This window comes from Aethalodelphis obliquidens, unplaced genomic scaffold (genome assembly GCF_003676395.1).
Source record: "Aethalodelphis obliquidens isolate GAN/ISIS:26980383/991018 unplaced genomic scaffold, ASM367639v1 scaffold4, whole genome shotgun sequence".
Taxonomy (NCBI): domain Eukaryota; kingdom Metazoa; phylum Chordata; class Mammalia; order Artiodactyla; family Delphinidae; genus Aethalodelphis; species Aethalodelphis obliquidens.
The window spans coordinates 6,020,786-6,028,112 of NW_020837948.1; the positions used below are offsets into that span (position 1 = coordinate 6,020,786).

At 41.9% G+C, this 7,327-nt stretch overlaps 1 protein-coding gene across 4 annotated transcripts in view; it reads left to right on the plus strand.

Moving 5' to 3' along the window:
* Positions 1–6,810, plus strand: part of CDKL3 (cyclin dependent kinase like 3) — an 82,589-nt gene extending 75,779 nt beyond the window's left edge. For all 4 annotated transcript variants that reach the window (XM_027097492.1, XM_027097504.1, XM_027097511.1 and 1 more), the window contains one exon: positions 6,679–6,810. The gene's annotated coding sequence lies outside the window, so the exon portion shown is untranslated. The remainder of the gene's footprint in view (positions 1–6,678) is intronic.
* Positions 6,811–7,327: the final 517 nt, after the last annotated feature.

The window sequence follows — 7,327 nt, forward strand, 5'->3', positions numbered from 1 at the left end:
TGAGATCTTCCCAGACCAGGGCTCGAACCCATGTCCCTTGCATTGGCAGGCGGATTCTTAACCACTGTGCCACCAGGGAAGCCCTGACCCAGAAGTCTTTAAAGGGAACATCAATAAGCCAAAGATATGAATTAGTAACTCCTAGAATGTAAGGTTGGCGAGCTAACCAAGAGACACTGAGGCAAGAGGCAGGCTCCAGGGCACTGAGGTGGCAGTGTGTCACAGGTTTGAGGTATGGAAGGGGATGAAGCATGCTGGAACCATTTGAGAAGGATAACTGTGTACAGCCCAAGTATACAGTGCTCGAGCAATATGGCACTACTTGGTCACATTAAGTATACACATATCCTATGATGAGATTTCTGCAGTCTGTTAACACCCTCCCCTTCCTGCAACAATCAGGAGTGTTGTTCAAAAGAGTGGAAACCTGGTGGAAGTGAGGATGGGGGAAATGATTTTTGTCAGAGCCACCTCCTACAGTTGTGCAGATTGTGTCCTGAGCAAGGCTTCTACTGAGGGGGCCAGTAGGGGCTGAAACCAAGCCTGAGCTCCACCTTGCCAAGCCTTGTGCAAGGGCTGTGTCCTCCAGGAGGAAGAGGTGCCTTTTCTGATGCATAAAAAGACACCACATGGATGAGAAATTGTCTAAAAAGATTGCCACATGGGTCCAAAATTGGACACACATGAGGCTGCTCATGGCAGCATTGTTTTGGGTGGCACCGGGAGTGCCCATTACTGGGGAGCAGAGAGGCCACATGCCGTGTGTACATGGTGGAGTCCTCTGCAGCCGTCAGGAATGGTGGACTGGAGTGCACATGGCAGTGTGGATTGGTCTTAAAAACAAAGTGCACAGTGGAAAAAGTAAGACACAGTGAGATCTATATCACAAGGCTATGGATGTAAATTAAAATGCATGCAAACCAGACAACAACACACACTCCCTTGAACACATACAAGCCAAAAAATGGAATTAAAGATTAAAACAGTTGCCTGGGATTTCCCTGGGGGTCCAGTGGTTAAGACTTCATGCTTCTACTGCAGGGGGCACGGGTTTGATCCCTGGTTGGGATCCTGCATGCCGCACAGTGCAGTAAATAAATAAATAAACAAACAAACAAATAAAATGGTTGCTTGTGGAAAGGACAGGAGTGAGGAGTGGGCATAAGAGGAAATACATGCGTACATACATAAAAGCGCAGCATGAACTGAAAAGTGATTAACACTCTGCACCTGAGGCCTAATAAGTAAAAAAATAAATAAATAAAATTAAATTAAGTGCCCTGAGCCTTGCGGTTTGAGGCTTTCTGTGGACCACCAGCATGGCTTGATCAGCATGATCACAGCTTTTTAATTATCTCATTTACAAAGATTTATATCTGGACTTGTGTGAGCTGCCTTATAACACACCTGCCTTTGTCAAACTCAGAAGTGTCTGATACTGTCCTGGTCCTTAAAGTCCTTGGAAATTCCTTGTCTTACCTATATTATTTTATTTTCCTGTTAGCCATAAACAGAAATGAAAGCATCTACTTCCCTGGGGATTTAATCAAACTATAAAAACTATATGAATGAAGAATAGGGGCTGCAAAGAAGAAAAGAAAATCCTCAGTTCTTTTTGGCCTGGTTCCTTATAAATCCTGCATCCACTTTTTGCATCCAGCGAAGGCTGGCAGCTGATGGGTCAGACTGGGCCCTCAGTCATTGGAATACAGTGTCTTGGCTTCTTCAAAGATAGGTCTAGATCATTCTAGACCAATGCAGTCATAAAGTACCTAGTGCTAAAAACTTTCACCATTTAAAAAATATAATTTTTATTTTTGAGATATTTCTTGGCTAAGTGTGTGTGCAACTTTAACCAAAAGAAGACCTAATATTCTCCAAGTTAGCATGTGTTCAATCAATAGGTACCCAATAAGCATAAGTTAGATTGAATGATCTTTCAAACTTGCACCCTCTGCAGTGAAAGTGCAGAGTCTTAACCACTGGACTGCCAGGGAATTCCTAGGTTGAGTGATCTTTTACCATCCATTCAGGGACACCTCTTCCCCGTATGGAGTCTTATGTGTATTAGAAATGTGCCTCTTCTTCCTGAAGACACAACCCCATAGTCAGGTACAGGTGTGGCAAGTGGAGCTGTGTTGCAGCCCCACTCACCCCCTCTGCTGTTCAGGGCACAATCCACACAATGGTAGGAAGTAGCCCTGCAAACAAATAAACTCCCCTCTTCTCTCTTCCACTGGGTTTCCACTGTTTGTAACATCTTTGCTTGTTGGTCTAGGAAAGGCAGGCCTTACTGACCATCCTAATTGCCAGGTGGAGCAACAGTGTCTCCCATCCCACATGCTCTTGTGGAACTTTGCTCCTGCCTCTATAAAGGTGGAGACTAATTCCACTCTCCTTGAGTCTGGGTGAGCTTGTTGACTTACTCTCAACCAACGGGACACAGCAAAAGTTGACACTGTGATTTCTGAGGTTAGGTCATAAAGAGTGATACAGCATCCACCTTGTTGGCTGGAACGCTTACTTGCACTTGAAGCCCTCAGCTGCCATGTAAGAAGTCTGACTATGCTGAGGAAAGCCAGGCTCTGAGGAAGCCATGCCATATGGAGAGGCTGCGTGTGGGTGCCCTGGTCAGCAGTCCTAGTTTTTGAGTGCTCCAGGCTCTGACATCAGACATGTGAGAAAACAATCCTTCGATGCTTCTAGCTCCCAGCTGTGAAGTCATCATCGGACTTTGAATCCTTCCAGCTGAGGCCCCAGACAGCTAAGAGCAGAGAGAAGCCATCCCCACCGTGCCCTTTCTGAATTCCTGACACATAGAAGCCATGAGCACAATAAATTGGTGGTGTTCTATGCCACTAAGTCTGGGGTGGTTTGTTACACAGCATTAGTAACTAAAATATCCGTTATTTTCAACAACACCAAAATGCAGAGCAGTAAAAGAGGAAGGGAAACTGTTATAAATTAAATATTAAAAAATTATCAACTAAAAGAGACAGAAGAGACATATCAACAAAGACAGATGACATTGCTTGGCTCCTGATTAGAATAAAGTATTACAGAAAGATACTTGGGAAAATCAGGGCAGTTTGACTTTTGACTGGATACTAGATGTATGAAGGAATTATTGATTTTTTAATAAAAGAAGGGATTATTGATAATTTTTAAAATGTGATACAGTAGTTATTGAAAAAAAGTCTTATTTGTTACAGATAAATACAGAAGTATTTAAATATGAAAATATCCGTGATTTGCTTTAAATTGGTTTTAAAATAGAGATGGGAGGTACAGATGAAACGAGATCGCCATATGTTGATAATTGTCGAAGCCAGGTGATAGGTACATGGGGGTTTATTACATTATTATCTCTAGTTTTGTACATATTTGAAAACTCCCATAAGAAAAAGTTTGACAAAAGAGGATGGTAGGTCCTCTGTCCTATTCTTCCAGGCTGTGGTTTTGTGCTAACAGGTGCCTATGGTTTAAATAGATTGCTCCTCTTATAAACATGATCTCTGTGCACTTCTGGGGGCTTCTTGAGACCCAGGACCCTACACTAATGTGGAGGTTTCAGGCAGAGAAGCGGACTAGCAGAGGAAAGCATATTCTTAGGTAAATGTTTAGGCTCTCCTCAAATTAGTGTAATTTTTGGTGGCTAGAATTCCCCTTAAAGACAGAATTCTCTTCCCTGACAATACCCAGCGCAGCACTAGGTACACAGAGGAGATCCTATCAAATTGATTTGAATTAAGAAACCTGATTGTTCAGGCTTAATCCATCAGCTTACTCCAAAAGTTAGGTAGTGTTCAATTTTGAACCTTGAAATCTATGTCAGCAGAAAAGCAGGCAACAAGGCTGCATGTTGCTATACAGATGACATATCTTGGAAGGTCCTTCTGTTTGCATGTGAGTTCTCTTCTTGAAGAAAGACTATTAACTCATGCTGCAGCCTGCTGCTCTCTGCTTGGTTTTGGCTATGTCATTAAGCCCAAAATAGAAAGTTCTTTTACTGCAAAGCAGGGAAAGAGGTTTAAATTTATCAATTCAAATAACAAAGGGCAGCATTATACTGGCTTTTCTTGGGTGGGGGTGGGGAGAGAGAATGCCTGCTTCATCAAGGAGAAAGAGTGATCTGACACTGGCAGAGGCCGGGACCAGGAGACAAGCATACACTGTGGTGAGTTGGGCTTGTTTCCCATCCTGGCCCCCCTCACTCTTTGCAACTGTGTCACCTCTTTTAGGACATGGGAAAGCAGCTGAGCCACTGGGGATTCAGTCCCAGAAATGTCACTGAAGTTATCAGACTGGAAACAGTTCTCTGAGCCAAACCCCTTCTCTCTCAGCCTTTAGTGGGGTCAGTACCTTGCCACAGAGTTAAACAGCAGGGAGATATTTTTTCTTGTCAAATGGTCAAATATTTTAAATGATCTCTAGGGTTGGAAAGAGTTTGGGGGAAATTGGCATTCTCATACGTTGCTGGAAGGAGGTAGATTGATCCACCCGTCTGGAAAGCAACCTGACAAGATGGATTCATGGTGTAGCAGAGAATATAGACCCAGAGGCTCTCCCACCTACAGCTGGTGGAAGTATAAACCGGCTCCATAGACAAACTCTTGTGCAAGTACAACAGGGGACATTTACAGTAATGTTCATAGCAGCAATGTGAACAAGAGCTAAATCCTAGAAACAATGCAGTTGCCCATGAGTGGAAGAGTGGATGGTAAACTGTGGTGTATTTACGCACTGGGGTATTTTACACCAGTCAAAATGAACTACAGTAAAATGTAATGATATGGATGAATTTTTAGCAAAGTAATATTAATTGAAAAAAAAATCCTGAAAGATTACATGTAACATGATATCCTTTTTATAAAGCTAAGAACAATTTTAAAAAATTACTCTTTAGGAATATATACAAACACAGTAAAACCATATAAAAGGAAAAGCACAGAAATGAACATCTGATGCAGGTTCCCTTGGTTGGGGAGTGCAGGGAAATGAGGGGGAAGCCCTTATGGGTTAAATATTGGTTGTTGTTGAAGTCCTAGCTTTTGTTTGAGGTTGTGGATTCACAGGTACTGATTACATTATTGAAATGAATTTACCACCTAAATTAACAAAATCAGGCCATCCAGTAACAATTATGATAATGTCATGAACCAAAGATTGTGGTTAATTCAATTCTGAGAACCTGATATTAAAACAAAACAAAATAAAATAAAAACAGTCCCAGAAATGTCACTGAAGTTATTGATACTTGGCACAGTTATTCTATTTCTAAACATTTATCTTAAGGAATAAACAGAGATGCACACAAAAATTTATGAACAAGGACATTTATCACGGTATTTACAAATATAAAAATAGGAAACAATGTAACTACCAAACTAAGGGATTAGTTACCTAAGTTGGGTTACATCGATACGCTTGAAAAAAAGGTAGTCTTTTTAAAATATTCTAAGAGTATTTAAGTACCAATGTATGGAAAATACTATATATCAGTTGAATAAAATGGGTTACAGAACAGACGTACACAATATGAACCCAGTTTTTTTATTTCCTGTAAGTATATATATATATACACACACAGAATAACTGGGAAGACTATACATCAGAATGATTATATCACTCTTGCCTAGATGTTATGATTATTTTTTCCTTAAACTCTTCAGTAGTTCACAAATTTTCTACAGTGATCATTAATTCTTTTACAATCAGAAATAATTTTATTATAAAATTAGATGTTAATAGTAGTAGCTAATGTAGATGCAGTATTTGTCATGTGCTAAGAGCTTTACTTGGGTTAATTTATTTAACGCTTAAAATAACCCAGTGAGGATGGTACTATTATGATCCCTATCTTACAGATGAAGATACTGAAGTTTAGCTTAAATAACTTGCATGAGGACACAGAAGTCCTAAGAAATGGTGCCTTGAATCAGGCTTCTAGGGGGCTCTTCAAAGAGTAGGCCTGATGGAAGGGGTCTTGGTCTCCCTGGCTCAGGGATGGCTCCACCAGAGAGAATGAGCTTCTGAAAACAGCACTGGGAACTAAACAGCCTGATGTGGACCTGAAATCCACACAGAGAAAGAGACCCCAAGGGATGCCTGAGCCAGAGCCCATACAAGGGAGCCAAACATTGAACGTGGGGAGGGCAGACATGGGGGAACCAGGGCACCCAGCCCTGAGGATTTCTGATGAGCCCTTGTGGAAAAGGAGATCCCATTTATTGAAGAATTGACTGGAGAGCAGAGATGTTTTTACTCATGGTTCTGGCCAGCTCTAACTCCCACCAGCCATTGCACTAGGATTGGTATCCGGAGCCTTCGGTAGAGAGAAGAGGGTGCTCTAGGCATGGGACAGAGCCAGGGACTTGGCTGCGGTCTCTTCTCATCACTCATGCTTTAAATATAAGCTCTGATGTGATCAAGGCGTCAGAGATAAAATGCCTTTCTCAAGCTCAGTCAGCAGGATATGGTATCCAATTTGGACAAGACAGTGGAAAGTAGACTCAGGGGGAAAAAATCCCTTGGTCTCAACACCAACACACGGGAGTTGAAGAACTTGACACCTTAACATTGTAGAATAAACAAATGTAGGCATGTTTTCTTCAAAACAGCTAGAACAGATATGATTTAAGAGGAATGAATTTTAACAGTTAGTTCTTCTCTTCTCAGCTGAAGAATTCTGGACTATCTTTCAAGATGTAGCTCAAGCATCAGCTTCTGTGGAAATACTTCCCAAGCTGCCTGAAGCAACAAGGCCATCCCTCTTCTATAAATGTTTAATAAATGACTTGTTTACCTGTCGGACTGTCTGTCTTCCCCTGCTGTAGCATAGCCCAGTGGACTGTGTTATACACCTCTAGGTTTTCCCTGCTTTCCCTGTATCTCTTTCCATCAACTCTCCCCCCCAAGCATCCCTGTGCATGCCATGTGGTAAGTGCTAATTAGCAATTTTTTTTGGAATTTTTTTTTTTTTTTAGGCCGCGCCATGCAGCATGCGGGATCTTAGTTCCCCACCAGGGATCGAACCCGTGCCCCTTGCATTGGGAGCTCAGAGTCTTAACCACTGGACCGCCAGGGAAGTCCCTGGTAAGTGCTAATTAAATATTGCTGTTGGAACAGAGAGCTGTAGAGGTTTGTGGTGTGGTCTTCTAGAATTCTCAGAGCTGGGATCCAATCCCCTTTTTGCATCTCTGATACTGGAGAGAATCTGATGAAGGCTAAGAACCCTTCCCCAGAAAACACATGCAAAAGAAAATTCCCAATTGTATAGCAGTAAATACACACACACACACACACACACACACACACACACACACAC